The sequence below is a fragment of the Penaeus monodon genome, chromosome 7 (assembly GCF_015228065.2).
Source record: "Penaeus monodon isolate SGIC_2016 chromosome 7, NSTDA_Pmon_1, whole genome shotgun sequence".
In the NCBI taxonomy this organism is placed as follows: domain Eukaryota; kingdom Metazoa; phylum Arthropoda; class Malacostraca; order Decapoda; family Penaeidae; genus Penaeus; species Penaeus monodon.
Window position 1 is genome coordinate 51,089,711 of NC_051392.1, and position 17,288 is coordinate 51,106,998.

The window sequence follows — 17,288 nt, forward strand, 5'->3', positions numbered from 1 at the left end:
TCTGGGTGTCTTACTTTCCTAACGTTTTTTTTTTCTTTTCTTTTCTTTTCTTTCCTTTTCTTTTTCTTGCCCAGCGCTATCGAGTACCTTCATTTGGTTCCCGACTGATGCTAAGACCCCCTAGACAGTGAATTAAAAAGAATATGAAGTTGTACAGATGTCTGACAGACACACTGACAGACTGCAGACCTACATAACCCCCCTCCCCCCTCCCCCCGCCCCAAGCCCCGCCCCTGCGCCCTCTGGAAGCCCCGCGGCCATGTCTGTAGTAACCGCGACTCCCAACGCCCGCTGCGGCCGCCTCCCCGCAGGAGCCCGGACGGCGTGCATCGCCGCGGCCTTTCATGCCGACGGCATCAGTGACGCCTGGCCATTGTGCGGCACCCGCGTGAGCCGTCTCCCGCAGGCCGCAAGAACGGAACAGAAACACGAGGCCGGAGCCAAGAGGACAATCCACTCAAAGGCGGACGATTCCTGGACGGCCGGAGCAGAGAAAAGGCCGCGGCGGTAACGCGACACTCCTCCGGCCCGCTGCTGGTCCGCTCGTCCGCTGTCCGGGCTGATTAGCACCGCTGACGTCTTCACTCGCCGTCCTGACACCGCTGGACGACGTTCTATGGGGCGGCGAGGGAGAAGCCGATGCTCCTCCTCGTAATTAAGGCTGGCGTAGACAAAAGGGCGCACCACAAAAGAAACGCACTAATTGGCAACGTTAGCCAGGATGCAGGTAGTAGAGTAGCTAAAGGAAGAGCGCGTTCGTGTCCCCGCCTTTGTTCTTGACTCCGGTCTCGGACTCGTCCACAAATTTACTGATCCTGATCGCCTGCACCGTGGAATCAAAGAACCCCATCGTAACATACTAATACCGATTCCTTCCCAATAAATAAATCATCTCGGCAACCAAGGACTCACACCCCCCCGGTCGACGCCCAAACCCGCCATCGCATTCGGAGGCCGAAACAAAAGCCCCGCGCGGCTCGGCCTAATGAAACGTCGCGGCGGCCCACCTGTCCCACCTTCGCCGCCGAAACCCACCCGGGCCCCACCGCCGCCGCCGCCTAGGCCCATCACAACAATGTCCGTAGGCCTGTTCGCCATCGGCCCCCCTGCAGTCATCGGCGAGGACATCGCTAATTACACGCGATCGCTTGCCGCCTTGATAGGGACATAATCGCTAGTCTGCTCGCCCGGACTCGCTTATTACACTGACGACTGCGCTGCGGTAGTCGTGGGTGGCAGCTTCTTTGTTGGCTACATGAAGGAAACAGAGGGAGGGGGAAAGGGGGGAGGAGAAGGGGGGATAGAGTACAGAATGGAAGAGGGAAAGGGAGGGGGAGAAGGTGGGAAAGAGCTAAGAGGCAGGGAAAGCCATCCTATATAAGCCACAGTACACTACCTCTTTCCCCTGAACATGAATGAGGCGTTGTACCCGACATTCTTAATATTTCAACGTGTTGGGAGGAAACCTTAGCCAATTCCACATTTCTTTCCGAGCCGAACATGCCCACCTTCTCCAAAAGCCTAATCCCTTTTCTCATCCATCATTCTCGGGCATTTGGTATGAGGGGCACGGCGAAGCAACCCGAGGGCCGCCATCATACGACCAAAGCGGCGTAATTATCGACACTCGCAGGTGTCATTCTGCGAGCGTTTTGGGTGGCGTGGACGGTGGGGGGACGTGAGGAATGGGGAGAAGACAGGACGAGGGGAGAGGAGAGGAGAGACGAGAGGAGAGAATATAGGGGAAGATGAGACGGGAGGTAAGGAGACAACAGATGAGGATAGGATAAGAGGAGAGCGAGGTGAGAAAGGAAGAGAGATGCGAGGAGAGACGAGAAGCGAGGAGAGGGGTGAAGAGATGAGCGAGGAGAGACAAGAGAGAAGATAGGAGAAAGGAGAAAGGAGAAGAGGAAAAGAGAAAAAAGGAGAAAGAGAGAGAGAGAAACTGATCGCCTGAGTGTCAGTGACTTGGGGTGAAGTGGTCTCGCCAGCGCTCATACCCCGGGGGTTACAACACATCCCTCGGGGGAAGTACTCAAAAATACCCAATATTATCCACCCTTCGCCAAGGGAGAAAGGGTCTCACGAAGAGAGATGAGATTAAGAAAATAAAAGGAAATGCATTACGTCACGGATATCCTGGGGCCCGTTGCACTTTCTAAGGCCACGTTCAATTGCCGGATAAGTGTGCAGTTGCAGCGCGCGTGTGCTCCCCATTGCAGGATATCGTCCTACGTGTCGAGCTGCAAAAGGGGTCACGGCCAGCCGGAGTCCCACACTCGCACATGCAAGTAGTGTAAGGTTAAGTGTGTTCCCCTTTTAGTGTGGGAACCGTTGCAGGTGCTGCGGGGGCCGGAGGCAGGTGGTGCCCGAGGAAATGCCGCTTCTTCAAGACGTTATGGGAAAAGTATCATCGGCGTCGCACCGGATACGCCCACGACGTCCTCCTCCTCCTCCTCCTCCTCCTCCCACCGCCCCAACGCCAGTGACGACAGCTCGGGCTAACTTTCACCGGTTCCCATTCCCGGAACGAGATGAAAATCCCACCCAGTCCGCCCTTACTCGTCACCACCGACGCTGCAGTGAAGTGAAGCCAATCCACTCTCAATCCACACCCCAATCAGCACCAACTCTCCCGCCACAAGAGCTGCCGACGAGTCCGAGGGCGACGGACGGACCTCTCGCCGCGCCCTCGCCAGCAGGAGCCAGACAAACGGCGACGAGGATTAATCACGCTCGCACCTTCGCCGCCGCCATGACGTCACGTCGGCCTCGGCGCTTATCGGGGAGATCGACGACACCCTGATCCCCGCTGAGATTGACACGCCTCGAGATCTCCAGAGGAAGGAAGGGGGAGATAATGTGTGGAGGGAGGGAGCGAATGTCGGGAGGGAAGGATGGAGGGATGGAGGAAGAGAAAGGAGGAAGGAGGGAAAGAAAGAAAGAAGGAAAGAGGGAATGAGGGAAAGAGAGAGGGAGGGAGGAAGAGATGCTCGTCTGAAAACCGACTTTATCATACACAGAAGCGGCCACGAGAAGCAACGATGATCGCATCCTCTCACATCTCGGAAAAATGATGCAAGACTCTTCCACGAAGTAAGGAATCTCCGTCACCCCCTCCCCCCCAAAAAAATGGCGATCTTCAGACCTGAAAATTCGGAAAATCTAGCGACACGCGCCTAACGACATACAGAAAGAAGCCTAGCGTTTCTTCCATTCTCCGCGTCACTTCAAAGCCACCGATGTCGAGGATAAAGGAATGGATCTGATGTATATATTTTCGATATCCAGTTCTCGATAAAATTGAAGGAATCAGCATGTATCAACACTAATAATCACACGCAAGTTGATGTGTTTTGTTTTTTTTATAATTACTGCGTCTAATTCACTAACACTGCTTCCACTTCTATTTCTCGCAACCATTACAACTACAATTACGACTATAACTATAATCATAAATACGACTACAAGTACAACTACAATTAAACTACAACTACATTTACGACTACAACTGCGGCAACTCCTATTATTACTATTACCATTACTTTTACTATTATCATTACTACTACAACTCCCTTTCCCCCAAGGTCTGCGAGCGTCAAGATGGCCCCTGAAAGTCGACGAGAGCAGGTTAGACCCGCGGAGTAATTGTCCATTTCCTGAAGCCACAGTTGTCGACCCCTCTTCTCTCACCCCCCACCTCCTCTTTCCCCCCATACTCCTCCCCCTCTTACCCCGCCTTCCCTTCCCCATATCCTCCGATATTACAAGCCTTCAACGCCCAAACTCGCACCAAAGCCATACCTGAGATGTACTTTGGTGGACCATAAGCCGTCACCTACTCCGCGGCTTCCCGTGCACACGAAATTAACCTATTACTTTATAGCTACATTTAATGTCGCGAAAAAACACTTAAATGTCCTTAACAACTGCCTAAGTAATCCTTCAAAACGATTACATATTCATTCCCTCTTCATCTCTAAAAAAAAACACGATTTTCAAGGTTCATTCACATTTCCGCCGAGTGTTTACTACATCGCAAAACTCTATCCAAGACTTCATCATTCTTACTCATGAGTAGTACTTCTATTCCCCGCCTCCTGCCCCCCCCCCCTCCATCCCGCTGGCGTCGTACCCATGCGACTTCCTGCCCGGCACCTGTATCACCCCCCCCCATCCCCTCCAGTAATAGCTATTGGAACAAGTACATACTCTCCCCTCAAAGTGTATGCTTGTGAATGGGCGTATCTGCAATTGTGCGCGCGAGTATGAGCGTGTACATATGCCTATGCGTACGTGTACGCGTGTGCGTGCATATGCAGGTGTGCGTGTATCATTTACTGGCTTCACTATTTGTACATTTGAAAACAGACGGCAGGTACCGGAGCATGACTACACTCCTTACGCGAATAACGTGCGTTCGCACGCACATCTCCACGCCCGCGGAAAGGCGCCCACATCATATCGCCACTCGCTGGGAAACTTCTTTGTTTTTACGTTTCGCGCGGCGTTCGTCCGTCCGTCACGGTGCGCAGAGTTACTCGTCTCGAAAGGAAGGCAAAAAGAGGATGGAGGGTAAAGAACCTGGGGTCGTATACCGTTTTTTTTCTCTTATTTCTCTTCCTGTCTGGATTATAACGAAAAATAAATAAACGTAGAGGTGAAAGTAATGTTGACCGACGAACAGACAGACGGATGGAACAGACGGTGATCGATAAATCCCCCAACCTGGCACATCCTGTCAGTCTTTTCCACACCCGGCCCGTCACGCAACGCTCCGCGGCGAAGTTGCGATAGATAAATAAATAAATAAGGAAAAAGAGAAGGGAAAGTGGAAAGGGGGAAAAAAGACGCTGAGGTAATTGGCAGGCGAGGGTGCCCGTGAGAGGAAAGGGAAGAGAAGGTTAGAGGACAGAGAGAAAGAGAGGAGAGGATGGAGTGGAAAGGAAAGGGAGAGCGGATTAAAGGGGGGCAGAGCAAGTGAAGAGGAGGGAGAGTGTACAAAGAGGGAGAAGGGGAAGGGGTGAGGGAGATGGGGAAGGGGAGAGGGTGAGGGCAGGCAAGTGTCCTGCCCCGCGCACACATCTGGCTTTGGCCACATGTGCTTTTAGACATATCACGTCGCCTGGCCTCGTGTAGCGTTACACTGTCGAGGTATCTTCGCGCGTCACATCGACCCCCGCGCTGAGATATCAAAACAGGAAGTCCAAAAAGTCCTCAAGCCTCTTCTCAAAATGCAGTCAGCTGACACCAGCATTTCGCACGTGAGACAAGAGCAGCCCCTTTGCCTTGTTCCTCTATCCGAAGCTGCGACAACCGAGGCACAGTCGGCGCTCCATGCTGCCCCCTCTCCTTAATGGAGCATCCCACCCAACCTCCAACCACCCTCCCGCACACCCTCACCCACAAGCACACTCCCTCACACCCTCAAGCGGCCGAAGCTCTTGCACAAGCACGGCCCGAGGAGAGCGCACAAGGCGGGTGTATCAGCTTACAAGCGCCACATTCTTGAGGGACTAGCGAGCCGCGCGCCGCTGACCTAAACAATGGCCGGCCTGTGTGCGAGCAATAAACAGATCCTCTCCGGCGCCCCGATTAGATCGCCTTGGACGGAATTGGGCGTCGGGGGCATTTCGTCTTTTCGTCCGATTCTTTTAGATGCAGCTCCTAGGCCTATCATAATTTCCATAGCGATTCTCGGGGACTTTCCGTGGAACATTATGCTTGGCGCTATCCACTATCCACGAGGAAAAGAGAAATCTCGGGCGGGCAGGCGGGAAGTGGGCTACGTGGGCGTGAGGCGTGGGGCGTGTGGGTAGCTAGCCCTCGGTAAACAATGGGGCGCTGGATGGTAATGGCTTGGCGCCTCTGAAGTTAGCTTTCTCAGGCTCCTTCGCTGCCCCATTAATTGGTCGACGTGGGCTGGCGCTGCTTCCTCATCTATGTGCTTTCCCCATTAACGGTTCACGCCTGGTGCGAATGTGGCTGAACCGTCCTTACTTGCTTCCTCTTTCTTTCTTTCTCTTTCTCTTTCTTTTCTCTCTTTCTCTTTCTCTCTCTCTCTCTCTCTCTCTCTCTCTCTCTCTCTCTCTCTCTCTCTCTCTCTCTCTCTCTCTCTCTCTCTCTCTCTCTCTCTCTCTCTCTCTCTTCCCCTTGATAGACCCCACCTCCGCCGGTCTTTATCGCAAACCACCAACGTAACAACCTTCCCACCTACGCGAGAAGTCGTTATCTCCCTCCCCCTCCCCCCCACCCGTACCGCGATTCCACCCACGGTACGAGAAAGCCACCGCCCACTCCCTCACCCCCCCATCCCCACTACCTCCCATCCCTAACCCCGGCGCAAACATCTTACGGCGATGTCCCTCTCTCCCCCCTAACGACTAATACCTCTATCATGCCCTGTAAACAACGAGGGGTCATAATCCCTCCACACCCCAGTAACTGATATGGAAAGGGAGAGGAGTGGGAGGGGGTAGGGAGAGGAGTGAGAGGTGGTAGGGGGGAAGGGAGGTGGTAGGGGGGGAAGGGAGGTGGTGGGGGGGAAGGGATGTGGTAGGGGGGAGGATAGGGAGGTGGTAGGGGGAAGGAGTGAAGAGTGGTGGGGGTGAATAGGTGATTGTCAGAGGGAATGGTGGAGGGAAGAAGTAATGGGGGAAGGGGAAGTTGCAGCTGAAGAGGAGACAGTGGTGAAGGGAAGGGGAGAAAAATGTGGGGATGGGGAGAGAAACATAAGAGAGGGGGAGAGGAAGGGGAGGGGGAGGGCAGATGTACACGCCCCAAAGGTAAATAAACAAGCTGCTTATCGCATGGCCCATGTTACATGTGCGAGTCTGGGGGGAGGGGGGGGCAAAGCAGCTGTCCTCTTCCCCCCCCCCCCCAACCCCCGCCGAATTATCGACGGGATATTTAAATCATCGTCCGCAAAAGGGAGGGAGAGAGGGAGGAGACAGGATGAGGTTGGGCAAAAGGGAGATAAAGGAGAAAACGCTAATAAAACTATAGATGAGCCAACGAAGAGGGATCCATGCAATCAACGGGCAATGGTAGTAAAACGGCCAATATCATCACGAGCTTGCAACATCATCGTGCAGATAATACTACCATAAAGTCCTTCCCCCTCCCCCCTCCTCCCCCAGTAACTCATCACCAACCGTCATTTCATCACTCGAATCCTGGCGCCACCACTGCTATCATAATCATCTTCGTAATTAATATTGCACAGACACGGTGTAAAAGTGCCACAACTCCCACTGGGGAATTAACCTATGCGCAAATTTGGTAAAAAAAAAATTATATATATAGGTCTACGCACGGTATATGAAAAGTACCAACACTAAGACATTTGGAAACATACCTGAAAATAAATACGCACGTAAACATCTTTCAAAGGTGCTTTAAAACATATATCGAAACTATGCGCAAAGTATACTAAAAACAACTTCCGCACCGCATACCCAACGCGGGCACATCGCTTGTTTACCGCTGACGAACGTTGGTGCTGGTGGCGTTATCGATCCGGGATTTTAAACGGGCAGAGCCGTGCGGGCGAGCGCGCGCGCGGGCCGGGCAACGCGACAACACAGCTGTACACTATAACGAACATTTTCTTTCTTCTCGCACTGAAATTTATTGAAGTCATCCCATAATATCCCCAAGAACATTCACGCCTAAAATAATTGATATATACGAACATTCACGTATACCAAAACATATAAACACATACACACGCGAAACAGATAAATATACAAGTAGATAAGGGGAGAGGGAGAGGGAGAGGGAGAGGGAGAGGGAGAGGGAGAGGGAGGGAGGGAGGGAGGGGGAGGGGAGAGAGAGAGAGAGAGAGAGAGAGAGAGAGAGAGAGAGAGAGAGAGAGAGAGAGAGAGAGAGAGAGAGAGAGAGAGAGAGAGAGAGAGAGAGAGAGAACCTGCATACACAAAGGATAAAGTTACACAAGCAAGAGTCCTGTTACCCTACAAGACGCCCATCTCCCTTGCGAACGACGGCCGCGACCTAACCAGGAGTATGGGAGTAAGAAAGAGAGGGAATGAGAAGGAGAGAAAGAGAGAAATAAACAAATAAAAGAAAGAGAGAATAACGAAAGAAAGACAGAAACGAAAACAGGGAGACAGAAGGAGAAAGAGCGCAAGATGACAAAGAGATTCAAGAGGAGCACAGAAGAGAAAGAAACGGAAGGAGGGAAGAAGGACAAAGACAGGAAAAATTAAAAACAAAACAAAACAAAAAAAGCAACAGGCCATCCCACCCCCGCTACCCATTCTCCATCTACCGAAACTCTAGAACCACAAAAAAAACAACAGCCTGGGCAATAAGAACTTCTATTTACACACACTCTCCTCCGCCTGCTTACTGCCCCGCACCCGCTCAATCTCCCACATTACTGCAAGGTGTGCAATGACAAACGATATGAACTGGGCCAAATTCGACACTTCTTTACGCCTAATCTCTCCCGGTTGAAACAACGATACGAATTCAAATGCAAGGAAATGAACAAGAACACACAAAACAATCGAGCAAAAACGCAGAATAAAAAAAATAAAGTTATGGAAAAATTGTACAGCATACTAGAGTATTTAATTCCAAAAAATCAAGTCGCTTCCCAACAGCCTATGCGGAAATACGTGTTGGTTAATCAAGGTGCAGCAACATAGAGCAAAACAAATAAACAAATAAACAACCAAACAAACAAACAAACAAACAAACACACACACACACACACACACACACACAGAATCACCATCCGACACTACCTGCACTCAATACCTACCCAATTCATTAAAATTAATGGAGAATTATACCTTTTCGCAGCACGTATATCGACCGTAACTTATCAATTCTTTTCACCATCAAAAAAAAAAAAACACTAATAAATAAAAACAGACCGGACACTAACACCAACCTTGAAAAAAATATATATATACATACAACAAAAGCCAAATACATTACTTGAGAGACACCAAACAAACCAAAAATTAACACGCACCAATAATGTTCAGCCGCCTTATGAAAAGAGAGAGAATGGGGTGGGGAGAGGGTGCAATTGCAGCCATGATCTGTGTCATATTGGTCACCATCAACAACAACAATGGGCGGGCGGCGAATGGCAACGATGCAGATGATGAAAGCAATATGCCATTATCGTATTTGCTGGACTTTAACGCGTGTGTCCAAGGAATAATGGGCGGCGGTGGGGGGGGGGGGGGGGTCGGGGAGCCGGTGAGACGAAAGGGAGGAGGTGGATGTGGGAGGATAGGAGAAAAGGAGGGAAAGAGAGAAGGGGGAGGGAGGGGGGAAAGAAGGGGGAGGGGGAAAGAAGGGGGAGGGGGAAAGAAGGGGGAGGGGGAAAGAAGGGGGAGGGGGAAAGGAGGGAGGGAGGGAGGGGGAGGAGGAAAGGAGGAGGGAGGGAGGGGGAGGGGAAAGAGGAAAGGAGGGGGGAGGGAATAAATGAGAGAATTGAGAGAGAGGGGAGACGAGAAGGGAGAAGACTGAGAGAGAAGGGAAAGACAAGAGGAGCGAGGAGAGAAGATAAAATAGGAGAGGGAAAGGGAGAAAGAGATAAGAGAGGTAGGGAGTGAGCATTGGTACGAAAAAGATAAGCAATGTTGCGCTCCGTTGCCCTTCCAATAACTGATGTTGCACCGATAACGCTGCCAGGGGCAATGATGCCACACGATACATGTGCCGGTTAATCTCTCTGTTTGTAAGATTACGAGAAAACACGCCAACCGAAAAACACACAAAGACAACACAAGATAGAGAAATCACAGATAAAAATACACACACAAAAAAAACATACAACTCTTTCTTCTACAGGCAGCACAAACAATTAAAAGAACGTCAATAAAATCAACACAAAACACAAAATTCTTATATATATAAAAAAAAAAAAACGCATACATCGATACACCTGAACACACTGGCTTCCTTCGTGACGGAGGCGCGGTGAACCACAGTCACGCCGAACGACATATGCGTAGCGTGTAGGGCTCTTCGCAAAACACAAAGGCCTTCCAAGCACTCCCTTATAGCAGGGCAATATATCTAGGCCAACTCTCGAGCCACATGAACGAGGCCGGCCAATCGTCGTTGTTCTGTTGGTCTATGGACACTACGGGGATTTTTGCGATTTAATTCTCGTACGTGCTCGAGTGGAAGAAGATAGGTATATATTGAAATTCCTCGACGACGGATAAAACCTTAAGGCCTTAGTCAACATGTAGCGGAATAATTAAAAAAAAAATCTCTGTTAATCAATCGCGAGGATAAAAATCGACCCAATCATCCCTCCCAACGAGAAACGGGCTGCCGACGAAAGCGAGTCATCCCGAAACCACGCTCCGTACTAGCCTGACGGTGAACTATGCCTAAGCCATGTGCCGCCGATTCTTCCCCTAAGGACCACCTGGCGCCCCGAACCAGCTGGCCTTGTCACTCCCCCGGCGGTGGCAGGATTACAGGTACACGGGATTATATGGTTTACGTTTTTTTTTTCCTCCTCCTCTGTCTGCCAAAGCTCCGGATACCGAAAAGCTCAAGGGAGATCCGTAAACGTGGGAGGTATTTTTATTTATTTATTTTTTTTTTACATATACAATACAACCCACTCAAACTCTCTTTAGCTTTGTCTGTCTGTCTGTCTGTCTGTCTGTCTGTCTGTCTGTCTGTCTGTCTGTCTGTCTGTCTGTCTGTCTGTGTCTGTGTCTCTGGCGTATTAAAAACTCAAGCACAGACGCCCGCACTCAAGTACCTGTATTCATCCGTCATCCAACGTACCAGCAACAGCCGCAGGACGCCCAGCCCAGCCGGTCTAATCTACGCCGACGACATCATCACATAGCACGTCATCGCTAAGGAAGCCCCTAATCCCACAATGCTTTTCGGATCGACAATAAAAGCCATGATCCCTTCCTCCGCTCTCCCCGCAAGCGGCTTAGCGAAAAAGCCATGGGCTGCGGGGACCACATCAAGAGGGTTCAGAGCGTCTGCGGTTTCGGTGGTGTGGCAGGTGTGATGGGAAAAAAGGGGAGGGGAAGGAGTAGGAGAGGAAGGAGAGGGAGGGGTATTACTACAGTCGAACTTGTACACGCTCACAAGGACAACCATTATCCCTATACGCTGTTCAAGACTAGTATGATGAAATGGTATGGAGTAAACAACAAACAGAAAACCCCTTTATAAGACAGGATCAAAGGATTCTCAGAGTACTTGAGAATACACTCAGAATACACAATCTCCCTCCCCCTCTCCCATACACCCACCCGCCTAACACTGGCTCTTCTCTCTCAGCATAAACAAAGTCTCTCTCGCAGGGTTCGTGACGAGGTAATTAATACTTAGCTTGCACCACCTCCTCTGTCAGCCATATTGCACACAGCTGACCGTCGGCACGCACCTGCAAGAACTGCCGAGGTAGCACTCAAGGTAGTGACCAGCTGGTATGGGTGTGACTAACTTCTAATACCGTGCATTTGCTGAGAAAACACAAACAAAAGGGAGGGAGAGAAAGAACAGCTAATCTTGCAACTGAGAAAGTACTGATTGAGCAGTCACTGAACAGAGAAAGAGGATAAAAAAAGCCAATTAACTTGCTCTTCGCTTCCCTCAACGAAAATATACCAAAGACCAATTTGCTACCGACAACAGATCCACACATTTCTTGACATTTAGAGAGCGGTTCTCCCCCAAAATAATTCTGCCAGCATGGTCGGCCCGTCAGACAAATTACACGGCTGGAGGGAAACACATCGCTTCCCCAAAGGAGCAAAAAAGTAACGCAAAAAGACCTCCGAGGAACATGCCATGCCATATGCCGGCGTGACAGCATGGCCCTTGGGATGCTCCTGGGTAAGGGGAAGGAGGGAGGAAGGGAGGGTGTGCAAGAGACGATGGGGCAGAACCTAAATCCTAAAAAAAAAGCTTTCCGTGGCCCGTGGCAGATGGAGAAGCGTCATGTTACCCCAACTTACAGCCTGCCGTAAAATTCACGATTTTTTGCCCATTTTTTGTGCCTTCTCTTCTACTACTATTCTCGGTTTTAAACTAGGCCTACCTAAAACACACCTCACAAACTACACTCTTCATCACCCTCTTCCCCCTTCCTCTCTCACTTCCTTCCCCCAACACTCCGTCACTCGAGTGTACTTCCTCCAGCGTGCTCTGCTCTCTCGCCTCCGCCATCACGCTACGTTGCACACTTATTTTGCCTCGGCGTCACGACTCGGGCAAGTAATGCAGAAAACGGCAGTAATGCGGGGTCTTCAAGTTTCTAATCTCGAGAGCATATGCCTCGTTAAGCCTTGTTAATAACCGACTGATTGTCTAAATGACCATCATACTCGCGCTTACCACAGAGGAAACAAAAAGGAACGCGTAAAAAAAAGAAAAAAACGTAAATCACCCATCTTCTCTCCTTTCCTCATCTTTCCAGGAATCTTACCTTTCATATCCGGCAGGTGAGTAAGACCCGCATGCAAGGGTGACTCACTCACACAACTGAGTCAAGTCCCACGCACCTTTACCTTCCTCCTTCCCTCTTACCCAGACTCACACGCTTTACCCAACAACAATCATTTGTTGCTAAAACAATGCACGCCCGATGGGAGAACTATCAATAACTCATCGAAACAACAATTTAAAAACGTACTGCCAAATTGCCCAGCATGCTTGACGGCGAGTCGTGCACTTTCGGGTCGTGCTGTGCGTGGAAAACGACTTCATGTCACACGACAGGGAGAGAGACATCACTGTCATGAATACCCAAAGAGTGTGTGACATCAATACAAGTATGAATGGACTAGTAAAAAAATACCAAAAAAAAAAAAAAAAAGATTTTGCATACTAGTACAAATCAAACTACAACCAAACAACGACACTAGAGTCATTAATCTAAGTGCCGGGTACATTTCATTTCCACGCAAACTAACTTCCCAAGTAAAAAAGTACACCCACTATGTGCAACAAAGCTTGCAACAAACTCGTACATTAATCACTCCAATGTTCGTATGCTCTTCCCAGTCCTCTTCTACTTAAAATACAAAAATACAGGTTTAAAAGAGAGCCGGACAACCAAAGGCACGGCATTGCACCACGCGAGGAATTCAACGCGGAACAACCCATCAGCATTCAACAGGAATCTCTCTCCCTGGCGCCGGTCAAGGGTAAAAAAAATGCAACGAGAATAAACGGCAAACGACAGACAGCAAACTATGAGCAACTCTCTACCCAATCCGAGAGACCGGAAGGTGGTGAGTCACTCAAAGCCGACATGGATAATTTTTGGCGACTTCAAGGTTCAAGGTAAATATAATCTTCACTACCTTCAGAAGACAATTTTCACATCTTTTTATCATCATCATCATAATACTGACAACATCTTGAGATCCATAATCTTATAAAACAAATACTCATACACGTAGGCTATTCAACACAATCCAAGGAATAGCTGAAGTCACACAACGCTGACTTCGCACCAAGAGAGCAGATCAACATCGATGAACACCAGCGCCGGTAAAAGTATTTCTTTAAATAGGCCTACACGCAAGAGGCAAACACAAACAAAACTCGTGATTCGTGCTACGTCACTAAACATGCGATACAAACAAGCTAACGGAACGAACGAGAGAATAAATGAAAGTGGGCCTACGCGTGTTTTGAGAGTGACTCAGGGCAAGATTAATGCACAGGAGTGGAAGTACTAATGAAGGGAGAAATAAGAGGAAAGGGGAAAGAGATTTATATAAAATAAATACGGGAGATAAGCGAGAAGGCAAATATAGGAGAGATAAAATGCAATAGGTAGGGGAAAACAACGAAAGAAAAAAAGACAGGCGATAAGGAAGACATAAGCAGAGGAAAGGAAAGAGGAGAGAAGGAACAAGCAGACAGAAGGAGAAGTAGAAAAAGAGGAAGCGAAATGAAGACAAGACTTAAGGTGAACACGAAATGGGAAGAAAAAATGACATAAGGACAAAATTGAAGACAAACGAATCAGAGTAAGAAATAAAGCAAACCCAGTGCATTCCACACAACTAAAGCAAAACGCGATTGAGAAACACGTACTGACTTCCCAACTGCGATGGCATAAACAGGCAAGCTTTGCTTACGAATGCCAGGAAGAATTCGAAACATGCAAAACACAGGTGGCATTCTTAAGCATCTCTATACTGCTGGCATTGGAGTGCGTTGTGACATCGCATGCTTAAAAAAACATAAAAACATGTTTGTTTTGTTCCTTGAATATCACCAAGTAATCGTAATTTCATAGAATTTCAAATTATTTTTGTTTCTCTATCAAGTTGTGTATACAATGTAAATTCAAGTGTTAAATTCACACATACACACTTTACTTAGAACATATAATTATATATATATATATATATATATATATATATTATATATATATATATATATATATATATATATATATATATATATATATATATATATATATAAATATATATATATATAATATATATATATATATATATATATATATATATATATAATATATATATATAATATATATATATATATAATATATATATAATATATAACAAATCTAAGCAGCTTTTTATCTTAAAATCTAATAGGCCTACACTCGGCTACTCAGGTGAAGTGAGGTCACGCTCAGGTAGGGCAAACGAGGTCAAGCGGAAAAGTGAGGTCGAGCTACATAAGGAAAACTGGAATCAAAAAGTACTACATCTGAAATGCCATAACACATTACATTTTAAATGAAAAGATACTTTTCCGAAATAAACTCTGAGAGAACCCTGTTCGAGGTGAAGTTTCAAGTTTCGCGATTTAGTGAGTTCTCTTAACATATTCTTCGCAAACTTTATAGATTCATTTAATTATTTTCTCTATTCTTATTATACGAACATCTCACTGTAGATACCAATATAAACATTCAATGACCAGCAACAGAAAAAAAAACAAATCTAACTTCAAGTACGAATATGACCAATTGCAACCAGGATCATTAATAGATAACAGGGATTATTTGACAGTTTTCCTCCAGTCTGCGAATGAAAGAACAGGGGGTTAAGGTCAAGAGAGGTCAGCAAGGGGGGGGGGTCTTGCTCTATGACCCGGTGTCGTGTTGACTATCAGATGAGACTATTGTCGTTGCAAAGGAGGCTATTGCATCAAACCTACACTACTGCACTTAGATCGGGAGATATTCTAGAAATGCCTATTGTCTAAGGAGAGAGAGAGAGAGAGAGAATAACTGATCTTGTATTCTTGAAGTAATCCTGTACTTACCTATTATCAGCAGGGTAATCCAAGTCATCGTTGCGTCGTTGTTGTTGATGTTTAGTAATCCCAAGAATCACTAACACAGGATCATCATCGTCAACCACAGAAAAGGACTTCGAGCACGTCAAGACTTAAATCCCGTGTGGAAGGAGGTCAGAGGTTGTCCTTTGCTCCCTCAAAGTTCCTTCAAACTTTCTTTTTTTTTTAAACTCGATCTCACAGCTCTCTCCACGAGGGGGAGTTTAAGAGAGTTGACACTTATTATCTCTCGGCAATCAAATCCACAATTCACATGCAACACTGCAACAGGTGGGCCTCGCAGGCTAAAAATCCGTCTCCAACACGCGTGACACAGACCTTTCGTCACAGCCTTTCCGACACAACTAAAGAAAAATGGGCAACTTCGTGTCTTCCCGCCGCTCGAGAGGCTCACGCGCTAGCCGATTCCACTTCTTGAGACTTTTTACACCTTTAGTACATACTTTCTCATTATATTTAGTACCGCTATCAACGACTATCGACCTCCGAATATAATAGCCTAAAAAATAATGTAAATCCGATATGTTTGACCGAATAATAGGCGTATTTTTAAAAAATCACCGAATGACAACTCAGACATGCCCCGCCCACCAGAACTCTTTCGCGGGCGCTGATTGGTGGACCGGAGACCTCGACGCAAACCACCAGGACTAACTATTATATACTCAAGAAATCACTGTTCCATATGCATGCTGTAAATCGATAGGTTTTACTATAGTTTATACACTTTGCTAAATTTTCTTCCTTCTTTACTTATCCTTATCATGTGACACTTTCGCAAAATTCGTGTTAACTCCGACGGTGTTTTAAACCCGAAGATCAAATACTTCTCAAAATCCATATAATGGGTATTTAAAACATTTTTTTATACGATTGTTTGTATCCAGCACTGAAACGAAACGACCCCAATCACAATCAAACACACAACTGCATATTTCCAGTGTCACAAAATGAGACATTTCCTGTGTAGAAAACTATTAATAAGCACAATGTGGCTTTTGTTCTTGGCTTGCAGATTTAGGGTCTAAGAAACGTTGCACTATTGCAACATTTGCGAGTTATTTCCCCTCTTATGATAAATTCGAAGGGATTAACCAAGGGGTTGTGACGACGTGATTTATGCAGATATGTCATTATTATTGTGATATGAGTTAAATGCTAATCTTTTATGTTTTAGTATATGGGCAGTTAAACACGCACTCTCTCTCTCTCTCTCTCTCTCTCTCTCTCTCTCTCTCTCTCTCTCTCTCTCTCTCTCTCTCTCTCTCTCTCTCTCTCTCTCTCTCTCTCTCTCTCTCTCTCTCTCTATCTATCTATCTATCTGTCTGTCTATCTATCTATCTATCTATCTATCTATCTATCTATCTATCTATTTATCTACCTTCTCTCTTCCATCTGTCTATGCATCTTTCATCGAATTACCTACCTACCAATCTATTTATCTATCTACTTACCTCCTATCTATCTATCTATCTATCTATCTGTCTTTCTGTCTACTTGTCTATCAATCAATCAATATATCTATCTGTGTCTATCTATCAGTTGGAGTGTTAACCGGTATTGCATCTTCCATTCACTGTATTCTAGAACTCGGCAACGGAAGTAATTATAAACATTTAATGTTCTATTTGAGGGGAGCGTCAAGATAACATGGAATATTTAAACAAAACTACGAAAGCAATTATGTTTCTCTCTCTCCTTTCTGTCCTCTCGTTTTCCCTTCTCTCTCTCTCTCTCTCTCTCTCTCTCTCTCTCTCTCTCTCTCTCTCTCTCTCTCTCTCTCTCTCTCTTCTTTCTCTCTCTCTCTCTCGCTCTTTATATATATATATATATATATATATATATATATATATATATATATATATATATATATATATATATATATATATATATATATATAATATATATATATATGTATATATATATATATATATATATATATATATATATATATACATATATGTGTGTGT